A 15,835-nucleotide genomic window follows, 5' to 3' on the forward strand; every position below is an offset into this window, starting at 1 on the left:
CGTGCAGTTTGCAGCGAGCAGGTTTTGCTGTTCTGCTGGGAAAACTTTCTGGATCTTGGTGTTGTTACAGTGGGTCTGAATTCCTCCTTTCCTGTGAGTGGGTTTAGGGAGACTGTTTCCATGGATGGCACTGGCACGTCCTGAGAAAACTCCATCAAAGCTCAGACAACGTTTTCCAGTTATTATCTGGTGACTGACTGAGTTTAGGTTTTCTGCTGACAATAAAACAGTGGGTAAAAGGAAGTGATTAGCAGCTTACAACTGTATCTAGTTCATTCTGAGTAAAGCTCTTTGCTTTATTTTGGGACTTGGAGGATGAACTGTACAGTATATTGTTTGAAACTGCATCCTCTGTTTTGGAAAATCTCCATATATTTTGTTTCCATGTTATCTGCATGGTTGTAATTAGAAAATTATGTGCCTGCTACATGACCTCCTCATAAAGAACATATTTAAAGTGAGACAATAACATTCAATTCCCTTTCTAAACCATCAAAAAGAAAATGGTTTTCAAGGCATTTCTTCCTCCTTCCCAATTCCCTCCCTTTGGCCACTTGGGTGGTCTCATTTGACAAGTTTTACAATAGAGGAATTTTTTTTTTTTCATGGACAAACATGTAAGTGCAGGAGAAAATCTGGAACTGGGAAACAAATGCTTCCCCCTCTGCCTTCCCTGAGAAAAACTCAGAGGCTGAATCTGAGCAGATCCTGGCAAAGGTGGGGGGAGTGGGAGACCTTCTTGCAAAGGGAAATCCACTCAGCCCCACTTTTTTTTTGCTGTTTACCTCCATTTCTGCTGCAAAATTCCCTAATCTGTGCCCATGGGAGGGAGAAGCACGTGCATGGCCCCTGAGGAAAGCTGGGGACAGCAAAGGGGACTTTGAACTGCTCCAAAATTCCCAGGCTGGGGTCAGGTCACCTGCACAAGAGGCAGGAAGGGACCCACCTGTGGCAGGAGCTCAGGTTGTCCCCATTCCATGAAATGCATGGAGAAGGGATGGGGTGACCAGAGTCCACAGTTTTTAGGTGAAATCGCATTGCAGGGGCAAACTGGACCACTGTGTGCCTAAATATTTCTCCGAGGGAATAAGGAGCAAACTTGGAGATGATACTGGGATTAAACAGGAGGCAGCAGAGCTTCTGGGAGGGGCTCACTGGAGCAGTGCTGGAAGTGTGAGAAAATGCTGTTTTCCACTGGTTAAGGGTGCAGAAGGTGAGGTGGGATAAACAAGTCGACAGTGTGTGTTTTTCATCCATGGAAATCCTCTGGTCCACAAAATCACCTGTTTCTCTGGGTGTTTGCTGTGCTCTCCCTGCACAGCTGGAGCTGCCCCACAGGAGAGAAGCATTTAGGAGATCTAGACAGAAAACAGAGGCAGGTGTGATACAGTGTGGAGATACAGGGCACAGGTGCACCAGGAGAATTAAGGGAAAAAATGATGCTTGTATAGAATAAAACGGAATAGTCAGAAAACAGAAATCCTGTCCATCACTGAGGTAACAGCTGGATTCTGCTAGTTTGGAGGAGAACAAGCTGAGTATCGTTTTTGATTGCTGCTCTGAGAGGGTGATGTTCCTGCAAGCAGCTACCTGTGCCTTATTTTGGACAGTGGCTATCAGAGAGTATTAATAGAAAAATAGCTGGGAGTTCCCAGCACTTAACTTTAGTAGCCTCTGTAGGGTCAGAGCCCTGAGGACAAATTACATGCTATGAGCTCAATTTTTGCTGATCAGCAAAAGCATGGGCATGATTATCCCTCCCCCTGCTGCCCTGTTAAATCACTTTGCCAACCTGAAAGGTCTTTAATATAAGTGAGAATTTACACTCACGACCTCGAGCATCAGAACAGGAAGGTATTTGCAGCCTCCACTTCTCCTTCCTGCCTGTTCAGCTGAGCCTCCCCCACGCCCCTGCCAGCCCGGGGTGTGTGCAGGGGCACAGCCCAGGACACTCTTTGGGTGTGATGGCAGGAGAGCATTCACCTCCCCGTGTTTTTTAACGATCCCTTTGTCAATCAGCTCGTGTGTTTGTGCAGCAGGAACCAGCCCAGGGCAGATCTCACAAGCCCAGCATTGTGCCTGGGGAATTTTTTCCATGTCCTGGTGCCAGGAGGGCACAGGTGGGGAGCAGGGGAAGCGTCTGGGCTGATGACAGTTCAGTGGCTGCAATGAGCTCCCACCAAGTGTGTGCCTGTGCACCTGGGGGGGTTAAAGGCAGGGCTGGGAGCTGGGCTTTCAAACAGGTGAGCAGCAGCTTTACCTAAAAGCCCATAAAATAATAATAATAATAATAATAATTAAAAAAACATGAAGCTATAAAATGTAATAAGGAGCCTCCCACTCAGATTCCGGAGAGGGGGAGCTGTGCTGAGCTGCACCAGAGCTGTTGCTGGGCACCTCTCTTTAAAGCTGGCACAACTTGTATATGTATTTTTTTCTTAATTAAACTCAACTGGCAGCGTGTGGCAGTGGAGCCAGAGACAAGAGCTCTCTTCAGTCCCCAAAACAGCCTTGAGAACAGCAGAATATCATTTATCCTGGTACCAATGAGAATCTCCCACCACCCTGGGAAGTATGAGAAGCAAAGGACGGGCAGCAGTTCCCTGAGTTTGTGGAGCATCATAAACCTCTGAGTCCTCAGATGGGTGAATGCAATGGAGCATTCCCCAGTCTACACAGAATTATGAAATGGTTTGGGTTGGCAGGGACCTTAAACATCATCTGATTCCATCCCTTGCCATGGGCAGGGACACCTTCCACTATCCCAGGTTGCTCCAAGCCCCGTCCAACCTGGCCTTGGACACTTCCAGGGATGGGGCAGCCACAGCTTCTCTGGGCAACCTGTGCCAGGGCCTCCCCACCCTCACAGGGAACAATTCCTTCCTGACATCAAACCCTGCCCTCTGTCAGTGTGAAGCCATTCCCCCTGTCCTATCTACACCTGCTCCTGTTTCTAAACCAGCTTTCTTTGTTTGCTCCCCTTTGCTTTCCCCCTGCACTGTAACTACTGCCACGGCCCTATTTGCAGGAGTGACTCAGTAAATGGGTCATTTGGAAAAAGGTCTGGAGGAGAATCCTGTCCAGCTGAGGACACTGCAAGCCTGGGAGTGAGTCACTGGCTCAGTAGGGCTGAAGTGCCCAGTCACACTTACCTACAGGACAAGAATTTCAAACACAGTACACTGTTTATGTCACTCTTCTACAGTGAGTCATACCTTGGGTGCTGGGGAAACAGATCAAACACCGCTATAAAAACATGGAAATTAAAAATGAAAAGGGTGCCAGGTTCTCTTACAACTCTGTGCACTCCATGTCTGTCTGTCTGGACTTAGAGACTTTGACACTGAGATGACAGCAGGGATATGGTGAATATTTAAAGCCTGAGCTCACATCAGCGTTTCCATTTAGGTTATCACTTCGTGTTGTCTCTGGCACGTTACCTTCACTGCAAATGAGGTTTGAGATCCCCATCTGGTCCTGGTGGACAAAAGCTTTCTTAGAGAAAGGAAACGCAGCCCCAGTGGCGGCTTCAAAGCTGTTGGAGTCTCCTGTGAGGATGGGAAAGCAGCTCTGAGCCTGTTGGATTTTTTTATCCCACAAAATACAGATTGGATCATAATTTTCCTGTTGCTAAGTCATTCTGCTGCATCAGGCCACTCAAAGCATCGTTTCTTCCTTCTCCAGCTTTTTTCCCCTCTAAGTGCTTGTAAAACAGTGGGGTGGATTTTACCCAGCCTGGCATTAAATTGAAATTCTGAATATGAAAGGGGCACGTGGGATCCCACTCGTGAGTGAGGGGGCACAAAACACACGTGTCTCTCCCATGAAGACTTCTCTGAGTCTGTGGAGTGGGAATAGCATAAGGTTTTCCCCCTTGGGACAAAGGATGGAGCTATTCTGCTTCCCATAGCAGTCCTTGCCCCTGTCTAATCTAGGCTATCTACACAGCCTAGATTAGACAGTTTGCCTCAGGGCTGCATAACCACCGGGGTCATTCCCAGTACTTACTTGGAAATGAAGGAGTGAAATTCTGAAGGGTTGGTAAAGAGACACGGGGTAGGAAAAATGGGGGGAAAAAAAAAATCTTCAAGTTGACCTTGCCCTGTGAGATCTGTAGGGTTCAGGTGCCTCTGAAGTTCATCCTGTTGGTTGTCAGTGTTGGGTTTACAGTTGGACTCAATGACCTCGAAGGTCTTTTCCAGCCTAAACGAGTTTGATTCCATTATATTTATGGGCAGATCATGCTCCATGTAAACCCCTGATGTAGCCTGTGTTAACGGAGTGTCTGTGTGATTTTTCCAGCTGTTTCTGAAGTTACTGAGTACCTGGGGGCTGGGGAAGGTACAGCACCTGGGTGCAATGGGGGTTCCAACGTGAAGGCACCATGAAGTTGCACCATCTTGCTCTTGGCCTACTTGAGACTTTAAATGACAATCATTTTTATACATGATATAAGAATATAATCTGTCCTATATCTGTGGCAGATTTAAAAATAGCTTTCTTTCAGTAATTTTCAACATCTTTTCCTGCACAAGCCGAGCCCTTGGTGCTCCTCCTGGACGAGAATCCCTGCACAGGTGGAGGACACACATCCTCCAACCCTGTTTGCTGGGGATGCTGCCGTGCTCTTTATGGGCTCCTGTGCAATCCAAACCACGGGCTGTTTTTATTTACATGGAGGGCAGGCTTTGAGTGACACACCAAATGACCGGATTTTAGCGTGTGTGTTAGGAAAATTAGTTAATTTGGCTGGAGAAATCAGGGTTCCCCATGGAGTTTGCAGGGCAGAACTTGCTTCAGATGGTTGGTAAACAAAGGGATGTGTTGCTAGGATTGTGAAGTTCAATGGATTTTGCTTTTGCAACCCACTGTTGCAGTTTTACTCTTTCCCTTTCCGTCTGGAAGATATTTTACTGCCTCTTATTTTTTATGTTTTCCTTCTGATTTTTCTTTATTATTATTAATTTTTTTTTTAATTTTGATTGTTTTCGACAATCCTAACAGCAGGATTCGCACTTGCAGGCTGTTTCAGGGGACAGAAAAAACCAATCAGATGATAAATAAATAGCAAAAATATCAAATTAATAATAGTTAAAGGCATGTTGAGGAAGCCTGGCTGAACAAAAGGCATCTCTGCAGGTGTCTGGGCCGGGTGTGTGTATTTTTGTGCAGGTGAAGGTGGGGATCACCAGGCAAAGGAGCACAAAGCTGTGAGAAGTGTGTACAAGGCTATTCCCTGCCACAACATCCTCTCTTTCACCACTACCCTTAGGCATGGTTAAGCTTCTATATCAGGATGTCCTGGCCTGTCTCACAATGCCATGATGTTCCTTAGTGGCTCTTTGTGTTTGTTCTTTGCCTGAGGTTGCACAACTGATCAGGATTCCTCGCTCTTGCTTTGTTTGGACTCTTTCATGAATTGCATCCATGTGTCTGAGGCACTGAGCCCTTTCACATAATTGGGCAATATTTGCATTAAGATGAACTGTTCTCTCCTAAATGAGTGTGGGTGGTTGTTCCCTCTAGTCCCGGGAGTGCTGATGTGAGATGCAGGACTTTGGACGGGGACAGAGGGCTGCAAGTCTGGGACAGAGGGTTACGGGGGAACATTTGTTCCTTCTGGTTTTCCCTGGAAGCAGCTGTTTTTCTGTTTAGGGCAGGACATTGTCTATGCCTGAAAGGCATTTAGAAATCAGGGGAGTGCAGGATTCAGTAGCCTGCCTGTTGGGAGGGGCTTCTGGCCAAAACACGTTGCTCTTCAGAGCTCTGTACTTGCAGTCTCATGTGAGGTTCAGGGCCAGTTTGGACCTGGGCACTTAAGGAACAGCTCCTGTTGTCCTGGATAACATGGTGGCAATACACGTGAGGTACAGCCCCTCTTGTGCCAGAAAAGGGAGGAGTGATGGCTGAAGCTGCAAGGGAAATGTCCTTCCCATCCTTTGATGTGTGTGTGATTCACTAAGTAGCTTTGTCCAACTGGAAGTATCCCTGAAACCTCTTTCCAATAAAATACTATTCCCGGAGGTGGTATCTCAAAGGCTTAGAAATTGAGCTGGGGTGTCAATTGTCATTTGTGTGTTTGCTCTGCTCTCTGCACACAGGCACCCTAGAATGAGTTACAACAGTCATAGGATGGCTGGGTTTCATAGGGCTTTTTGAGAGAGTGGTGCTTTTATTCTCATTCAAGTGTCTGATAATTTCTCCTGTTGTATCTCTGATTTATCAGAATGGCTTAAAGTGGGCTTGTTCCCCTCCTTTCTCCTCCTCTCTCACTTGGCTGATGTTTGTAAGCACTTGTTTTGTTTGTATTGTGTTGTTTTGTTTGTTTTGTAAGCACCGTTTCCTGAGAGGGGAAATATAAAGAATGAGGTTCTTGTATGCACTGAGCAATGCAGATGATGACTGAAATGGCTATTAATGATTGTTCCCCGCATGCCCAGATGTGACTTTAATTTCTCACCAATTCCAACTATGGCAATTTACCCTGGTAGCATAGTCCACAGCTTCACTTCTCCTAGAACCAGCCTAAACCCAGGTGTTGACCCCGAGCTGTTGCTCTAAGGGCAGGATCAAGCCCTTGCTTGCTTTATAGCAATATCTATTGGTTTGGATTTCTAAATGTGCTTTGTGATTGCTTAGATTTGGGTTTCACAGAGGTTACCCAAACCTTAGTGAAAATGCTTGGTGTCTGACATTTGCATGACTAAAAACTGAGACATTTTTAAGCCCATGTTTGACAATGATGATTGTTAAGTAAGTGATTAGTTTATCACGAGAGTGTTGAGACATGAAAATGCCATAATTTTGGGCGCAGATGGGCTCTGTTGAGCAGGGTTGTCATGCCCAAGACAACCACAGGTTTTGCTTGTTTTCAGTAGTCTCCTTGAAATAACATTTTTTTTTTTTTTTTTTAATATCTATAACAACTGGCTCCTGTTTCTTCTCTACCAGGGAGGCACTATCAGAGCTAACAAGCACTAATTGGAGAGGGGGAGCGAGGGGAAAGGGCATAAAACCCAGGAAGGAGAAGGGGGAGCGTAGATCCCAGAGACTTAACTTTAATACCATCAAACTTGGATGGAAATATTACTCTGGCAGACCACAGGAACACGGCTTTTACTGTGGGAGTAAAGAGAGGAGAGACACGATAAGGCTGGTGAAGTCAGTGCAGTTGGTGCAACGAACCCTGGGCCGTTTCCCGGGATGCCTGACAGAAGTTTCCTTCTGTGGGAAAAAATCAACGGCTGGAATAGGTCGGTCTCTTTTGCCACAGCAAACCTATACTTAAGTGTGATTAAAATGCTTTCGGCAAAGGAAATACCCTGTAGTTTAAGCCAAACATGGGGGCATCCTCTCTCCCCTCTGATTGATGTTATGGTGGTTTGTGTGGTGTACTATGCCCTGAACCGGGCCCAAGTCAATTAGGCACCGTTTCAAAGTATTTTCTCATGCAGCCCAAGGTTTTGCTCGTGCCAAGGAAATCCGAGACTGGGGGAAATGATAGCAGGAATGAATTCCGTGAGCGAGCGCAGCCGGGCCGTCGGGTTAGCAGGCAGCAAGCACTGCAGGATTCCCTGCTTCAAGGATCAAGATGCCTTTTTCAAGTTGTGGGATTTAATGGCCTTTTTGCTGAGATCAAGTGTAGTATTGGTTTAATATCTGATACAAGCTCTATCAGGAAAGCATATCCTCCCTTTGCGGGGGGACGAGGCGATCTAACCATAAAATGATCAGATCCTTATAGTTCTTTTCTATCCCTAGACCAGGGGGGATTTCTGCCCCAGAGACACCATCTAAAGCACGTTTCCACTCAGCCTTTGACTGTTTGAAGCTTTCAGACAATCACAGTGTGGGAAAGGACAGTCCTTACAAATCTTTCGCCCTTTCAGTCCCGAAATATCATTCCTTGTGATGGAAGAGAGTAATAACATGTGAGAGCACCATCACAAGCCAGCCAGCAAAGGAAATAACAGGGTGACCTTATAAAATCAGGGCCCCAAAAAAACCACCCAATTATAGGGTTAAATGCCACTGAAGTAATGATTCTCCTGGTTTATCTCACTAAGGATACACTGCTTTTTAAACCCAGCCACTGGGGACATGTGAAATGGTGCTTAAACCATCAGTGGAAGGTTTCTTCGTGTTACAGACATATTTCCATGTATTCCAAAACAGCCCTGGAGTCTGGGCAGGCAAGGAGTGAGCTTAATGCCTTCCTTTGTAGTAGGAGATCTTTGAAACTCTTATTTGATCGTTTCCCTAGATTAAGATGATTCTGCACTGCTTTGGAGAAATGTGTTCCCCCTGCCCACCAACCTTCTCTCCCAAAGTGATAAGGCATCGGTAAACACTGTCTGAAACTCTGTACAGAACCTCCTCTGTACGTGGCTTTGAAGCAGAGCTGCATGAAGACCTCTGTACCAGCTGAAAATATCTTGCAAACTGATAAAGAAGTGCAGGTACAGCTAAAATCCACTGTGTAATGAGGATTAGTGAGCCTAAGGAGGTTTGTTTGGATTGAAGATTGTGCTGAAATGTGTGAGGCTTGGATTTGACCAGAAATAAACTGAACTTGGATTTCATCAGATGCTGCCTGGCCCCCTCCTGCCCTGCTCCTCCTCGGCCCACTCCACGTTTAGAGTAAATACTCGGAGCTCATGGTTTTAAAAGGAGCTGTTTAATTTTCCCCCTGGCCCAGGTTCTCGTTAAATATGCTGTGCTTCAGTACAATCCTCCACTTTGCCAAGCAGCCCTCAGCTCTCTGCATCTCCCTACCTGTGTGCTGGTCTGTATTGATCTCAGATATGTGGGCAATTGCTCCACCGAATACAGCCTGAAAGGACCCCCTTTGATCCCATGATGATCCCATAGCAGATATTCTGACTAATTGTATCCATGGAAATCAAGTGCACTTTAACTAATGAAAAAAAAAAAAGGTATCATGGTCAAAGCTTATTTGAAGAAACGACATGTTTTAAAACCTGACATGACTTAAAACAGAATCATATAAGTTCCTTTGCTAAAACACTTTCAGGATATATTAGGTATAACAATAGTTTTCTACATGAAAATGGCTTTGAAATCTTAAAAGAAAAGTATTTTAAAAGAAAGGAATTTTTGCGGTGCATTAAATTGGATGTGAATATGACAGATTTCAAAGACTGTCAAAATAACGAATTTACATCATAAATGCACAGGCTCCCTTTTTAAAGGCCTCTTCAACAACTCAGGAAGGCGTTTAATGGTGAGCAAGTTCAAAGTGTCATGGACTCCCACTGGTATAAAAAGGAGGCAATACCCACTATACTCTCTGTGTTTCAGATAATGTATCTGTCTCTTTTCAAGTTAATAAACTGCACTCCTGTCAAATTGCAGATAAATGAAAGCGACCAAGACATTGTTTTCCCCACATATTGCTAAGAAAGATATCTCCCAATATTTCTAAACGACCAGTATGCTAAAAAGAACTTGAAATGAATCCACCCTGCAGTTATTTTACAGCATCAAAGACAATGAAATTTCCACAGAGGCACTTTCTGAAGTTTTAAATGCTTTATTTCTGATAGCTGCTCATTAAGAAGCTTCGAAAGCTTTTTATTGTTTCAAAGGCAGTCATCTAAATTTTTAATCATTCACTAGTGCTATATGGTCACGATGTTACTCTCTAGCTTTAAAAACCCTTTTTTATTTTCTAAACAGTAATGTCAACATAATGTTTCCCTGAATAATTGTTAGGTACGGCCTTACTCAAAGAGCAACTGTGAGGAGGGGAGAGAGAAAGGGAGAAAGAGGATTTTGCTGGCTCCCTTTTGCAAAGGGAGAGAAATGAGGCACTTCAGGAAATTAAAAGCCAGGACCAGCAGCTGACAGAGCTGGCCACCAACTTTTAAAACCCTGGTCTTCTGGGATGGCTTTGCCTCGGTCTTTTCCAGCCGGGGAAGTTTGTGGTGGGTGTTTTTTAAGCTAACAATGATGCTCTGCAGGCTGATTCTTGCTCTGTGACACATGAGCGTCTTTGGGGATTAAAGAGGATTTAGGGAAATTTCCTGTCCCTGCCCCTTGGAGTTGCCTCCTACCCCACCCACCGGGGTCAGGTCCAGCTGGGTGGGGGATGTCGAGAGAGGAGGCATCTCCATCCCGTTCCCCATCCCATGGTTAGCAGTGGGCACCAGCCACCAGAGCACACAGAGTCCTTGTGAAGGAGCAGTGCCATGCCTGCTTGGGCTCATCCTGCCCTTGCATCTGGTTTTCCTTTGCTCCTCACTCCAGCACCATTACAGACAGGATTTCTTTCCCGCTGCCGGGGATTGAAGGTTCTCACACGCCAGACGTAGGGATGAGGTTGCAGTTTATTTACTCCACAAGATTGTATTAAATTTCTCCCTCTAGAAACCACAACCCAGGCTCTCTCCTCTTCAGGGACTGTGAGTTTTCCATTCTCAGGATCTAAGTGTTGGACTGAACCCATGTTCCAGCTCCAGGCTCTTCTCTTTCTCTATATTAAAGTAGGTTGAGTTCTCTGATAAGTGAAGCAGTGAGGAGATATGGGAGCAGATTGAGGCTGCCTCTGCTTAGCAGGCAAGTGGATCCCTCTGAATTCAGGCACTTGGCATTTCCACCTTCCAAATTTCAGTCAGGGTAGATGCAGAAGAAAACAAAATACAAAACAAAATACTGAGCAGGAACAGCCCATCCACGGAGCAGTGTTTGGCCATCACCTGCAAGAGATCCTGAGGCAGGGGGATAACAAGCAGCTCTTGCTGATACAATGCTTTGCCCTCCTCTAGTGGTACTCGTGATCTGAGGCTCAAAGGAATTACAAATATTAGCACAATAACCTCCTACCATCAGCTGTAGCCATTCCCCCTTGCACAGCTGAGGCAGCTGAAGGGTTGGGAGAGTTCTCTGTGCAATCCAATGGGATGGGACACCCACTTCAACCAGCACCTTTTGTTTTGTCCCCTCTGTGGTGGATATGTAATCCAGCTCTTCAAAGAACCACTTCTTCCATGCTGAATGTGTGGCTGTTGAATAGATCTCATCACTTTTATATGTTGTATACAAACTTATGCCTGACACAGACATATGTTGACACTTTTATTTGTCCCTCCTCAGCCTGGGTTTGGGTGGTTTGGGCTCAGCTCTCTGGATTTTCATTGTGACCACACCAAGACTTCCTTCCTCTCTCTGACTTGGACCCAGGGTGTCTGTCAGCTGAGCTTTACTGTCTGTGCTCAGGCTGTGTCCTGGGATCTCTGTTGGCTTTCCTGGCCACCCGAACCTAGATTTCTTTTCCTCATCTGCTTTGGGTTTTGTTCTGCCTGGTGTGGCTGCTGCTGTGATTCCATCACACCCTTGAGCTGAGCATCTGCCCAGCCTGGGGCTCCTCTGCATCCTCTGAGCAAGCAGCCACCAACACTTAGTGCTAGTCCTTTCCCTTCTCCAACAAGCCTTTGGAGCAAGTTTGGCAAGCTTGTGGACCTTCGAGGTCTTTCTTTGATCTGAGGGGTCAAAGTTTTCTTGATTCTGCTACTGGAAAATAATCCAAGGATAACTGGGAAGAGAAGTGATGTCCTTAGCTGGTATTAACAAGGCTTTTGCTTCCCAACCACCTTGGGAACCATCAGTACATTGAGCAGATCCTTGCAGTGATAAAGCCCATGGGATAGAACTGTAGAACCTCAGGAAAACCAGAGATAACGTGACAATTACTGTAGGAATCCCATGTTAGAGAAGCAGATCGTGCCCTGTGTGGACTGTCCAGCATCCTTCTGTGTGCAGGTGTGAGGGACCTGATCCTGGAGCTTTTGGGCTCCAAAATCCTGTCTCACCACAGAAATCCCTGCGGAGGCTCTGCTGGGCTTTGTCCCTTTGCACTGAGGAGCTGCTCCTCAGCCAGTGTTGGATGCCAGTGCTGCCTTGGGAAGCCTCCATATCCTCTTTCCAAATCTTGCATTTCCAAGAACACACTTTTCCTGTAATGATAAAAACTTAATTACAACTACCCTGAATCTTGTCTGAAAATAATTCCCATCCTGTGTCTGGGATGACCACGGAAAACAAATGAGATGAATAAATAATAAAATTTGCAGAACATGTATTTTGCCAGAGACAAAGCAGATTCAGCTCTGGATGTGCTATGTTTGGAGCTAAGTTTAGAACTCGTGATTTTGGATGGACTTCTAAATATTGACATGCAGGGTCTCAGGCCTTTCTCTCAGACTGCAAACATCCTGTGTTCTTGGCTGTTTCCATGTCAGGATCCATGCTCTGTTACCTTTCCAGGGAGAATTTAACTCTGGCCCTTTATGTAGGAAGAACCAAAGGCTTTGGGAATAATTAAAAGCTTCATATGCTACCAGATCATTTGGCCTATCTTTGAAGCATAAAAGGAGGGGATGGAGTAAGAAACAGCTCTTGCATCTGTGAAATTCTTTCCCATTGGCAACATCCCTACAAAGTCGTAATTAATGGGGATATTCCAGTTCAAGATGTAAGTTCTGTCTCAGGCATTGGCTTTCCCAGATTCTGAGGTCCCTGCACTTGGAGGGAGATCCCAGTACAGTGACCTGGGGCCAGGGCTGGATTTAAAGCCACTGCTCCGAGTGTGTTGGATGCAGACAAGCGTGGCCGGGAGCAGAGCAGTTCCATTTGTTTTTCCTGGCCTGGTGCATGCTCAGTGTTGCAGGGTGAGGGAGAGGTGCCTCTGGCACAGTGTGGTGCTTTGCTCCCGTCCAGGTGTCTGGGAGCTGTTTCCATGTGGCACAGCAGGTCACAGGGAAGTGACTGATGTGTTTGAGCCCCTTGTTCTGCCCCGTGCAGCGAGTGTGGCTGTGCTGAGTTCAGCCCAGACTCCCGAGCCAGGGCAGAGCTGAACCAGCCCCTGCTCCCACCGAGGATGGAAATGCAAATTCCTGCCCCCAGGCTGTGGCTCCCCCGTGCCATTTGGTGTCCAAATACCCTGCCTGCTCCATTTCTGTGCTATAATTACGAGCCTGGTCCCTGATGGCTGTAAAGCTGTCCTCGAGAGTCCGTGATGGATGATGTTGTGTTGTCAGAGTGGCCTTTTCTGGGGAGTGTTGCTAACTCGCTGGCATGTTCCTTGAGGTGATCCTCTGCTGCTCCATTTCTTCAGAGCAAACCACAATTCCCCACTGCTTTCACTTCCCAGTCAGACTGGTGGCTCTGAGCCTGCAGCTGATGTTTTCAGTGCTGATGTCTAAAGAAAAGATGATGAACTTTTTCCTTGAATCAGAATCTTTACCAGAGGCAACAAGTCTTTAGGTGTTCAGCCATAGAAAATACCTCTATTATTCTAAATTACTTGTACATGTCTTTGTACCTTATTTCTTCTCTCTGGGTATTTTGATCGAGTTAAACTTCAGCATTCCATGGGTGCTGGCAAATTACTTCTGTCTTATTGTATCGTGTCTCTTTCCTCCTGACTAACTGACTGACAAAATACTTGAAATACTTGATCTGAAATTTGCTTTGGGATAACATTCAAGGGGTTAAACTTCAAACTTTATTATTGGAGAGCCTGCCCTGCTGGTAAACTGAGCATTCCTGCAAGACACCAACCCAAAGCACCTTGTGTGCTGTCACGTTGTCCTGCTGGCAAATTCAGAAAAGGTACATTTCCAGCATGATTTACTTGTCTCCACAGTGTAGTTGTGGAGGGTGGGATCTGTCTCTTTTAAATTAGACAGAACCAGACTTCTAACAGATCAAATTAGACATTTTGGCTCCCTCTATGATGAATAGAAGGAGATAGGGCCCTGAAGGGAGAGGCCCCAGCCCTTAGATTGACATTCAGGGGAGGTTTGAGGAGATGCCCTGTGGTGATGTCCACTCTCCCCTGGTGACAGAAGTTGCCTACGTGACTGGCTAAGACCAGACACCTGACTGGCATGTGGCAGGATGGACCCCAGCTGCAGGCACACATTTTTAAAGGTATTTATGTGCCTAAATAATCAGAAGATGCTTTGCAGGATTTACAGAGAGGATGTTCAGTCCCACTGAAGTAAATGGGATTTAGTTTAGATAAGGCAGACATTTGGGAAATCTGATGTCTCAGGTATTCATCTGAACACTTCAGAAGAATGTGCCTGAATGTTCTCCCAGAGCCAGGTCAGATGTGGCTGATGGACATTTAATACATCTGATCTTGATGTGAACCTCAGGAAACAGCGAACTTGTATTTCAGAATAAGTACTTTATTCAGAAGAAATAAAAATAGAGCCTTTCCCACTGCTTTTGAGAGATATGTTCCTTCCCACCAAGGTCTCAACTACACCATCTCTTCTTGATGGTAAGGATGGAAGGCAGCATGGCTTGAGTCCAGTTTTACCTTGGGATGGGCAGGGCTAGAATAACTCTATTATTCTCTGTATAGATGCCAGATATTTCTTTCTGTTCCTAGAACACTGGGAAAAAGCACTGTCAGCCTTCACTTCCAGCTTCAATCACATCCCTCAACTGCTAAGCCTTGTTTCAGAAAGGAGACAACTTTGTGCTAACTCATAAAAAGTCCAAAATAACAACAAGAAAGAAACCCTGAACAAAACCCCTTGTGTGCTCAGCTCCAGACATCCCTTCTCGAGTTGTATTTGTGGCTGTCTGATCACTTTGGATCTGTACCATTGATTTCCTCACTCCTCCCTCTCCAAGGCCTGGAGAGGGGCTGCTCCTGAAAATGCTGATCCTTTCTTGAAAGCTGGAGGGAGAATAAATAACCAGCAACCTGACAAACCTGCATGAAACTCAGACACAGCAAATCCAGGCACAGTGGCTGGAGGCAGCTCCTCTTTCCTCTGTTGGTGGTTTTTGTGCTTGTGGAGGCTGTGCTACATCTGCAGGTGTGTGTGTGTGTGTATGTTTGGATCCAGCTGTGCTCCCTGGCAAGATGGCAACTGGTCACATCTGGTTCCCCTTGATTACATTGCTGAGAAACCACCTTGTTCTCATTTTGAAGTAGCAAAGATGGCAGAAGGTCCCCTTTATTCACAGTAATCAATTCTGGTCGGAGGGTCCTTTAAACCTGCAGACAAAAGAATAGCAAGATCCAGTAAGTTGGAGCTACTGAAGGTCAAGGCAGAAATAAGTTGAGGAGCTTTTGTCCAGAGCATAATTAATCACCACAACCTCCTTTTTAGATGTACAGTAGATTTTTCTAGGACTTAAGGCCTTTAAAAAAATGACTGAACATTGCTTAAAGTTGGATTCAAGGCAATCAACAAGTTACTGGGCAAAGGATAAGAGCTGTTGCAAGAAATTCACAGCCAAGCACAGCAGAGGTTACCTGCACCTCAATATTCACCAAACATTGTTGTCTGCCTGCAGGATCCCACCACTGATGAGTCAAACTTGGTGTCTCAGCACCCAAGGCTGATGTTTCCAATCTTGAGGAGGCTCAGAGGTCCCACGTGTGATGAATCTTCTCCAGGCTTCCAGCAATGTGTGTCTGAGGCTTCACTTTACCTCCCCAGCACCCTCCAAACTCCATCTCAGGACACAGCATCACTCCCTGAGCACGTGCTGCAGCAGGGCACTGAGCTCCTCCTTCCCTCAGTGAGATGCATCCATCAAACCAGAAGATGGAGCTGATCTTGGGGTAGTTTACTGGATTTGTGTATCACGTGGGATGAAGTATCTCCATGATTTTTGTATTTGGCTAAGCATTTCTGTAGGGAAGTTTAAGCCAAAGTTTAAAGTTACAGGGTGCTGATCTAGACCTGGTCTTCTTTTGAGCCCACCTTAGCTCTCTGAAGGTCACCCAAGCCCCTGAGCTATCAATTATCTATTGAACAGACACCTCTGAGGGTCTCAGGAGGGC

Source organism: Pipra filicauda, unplaced genomic scaffold (genome assembly GCF_003945595.2).
Source record: "Pipra filicauda isolate LSUMZ 115617 unplaced genomic scaffold, ASM394559v2 scaffold80_size11013439_pilon, whole genome shotgun sequence".
Classification (NCBI taxonomy): domain Eukaryota; kingdom Metazoa; phylum Chordata; class Aves; order Passeriformes; family Pipridae; genus Pipra; species Pipra filicauda.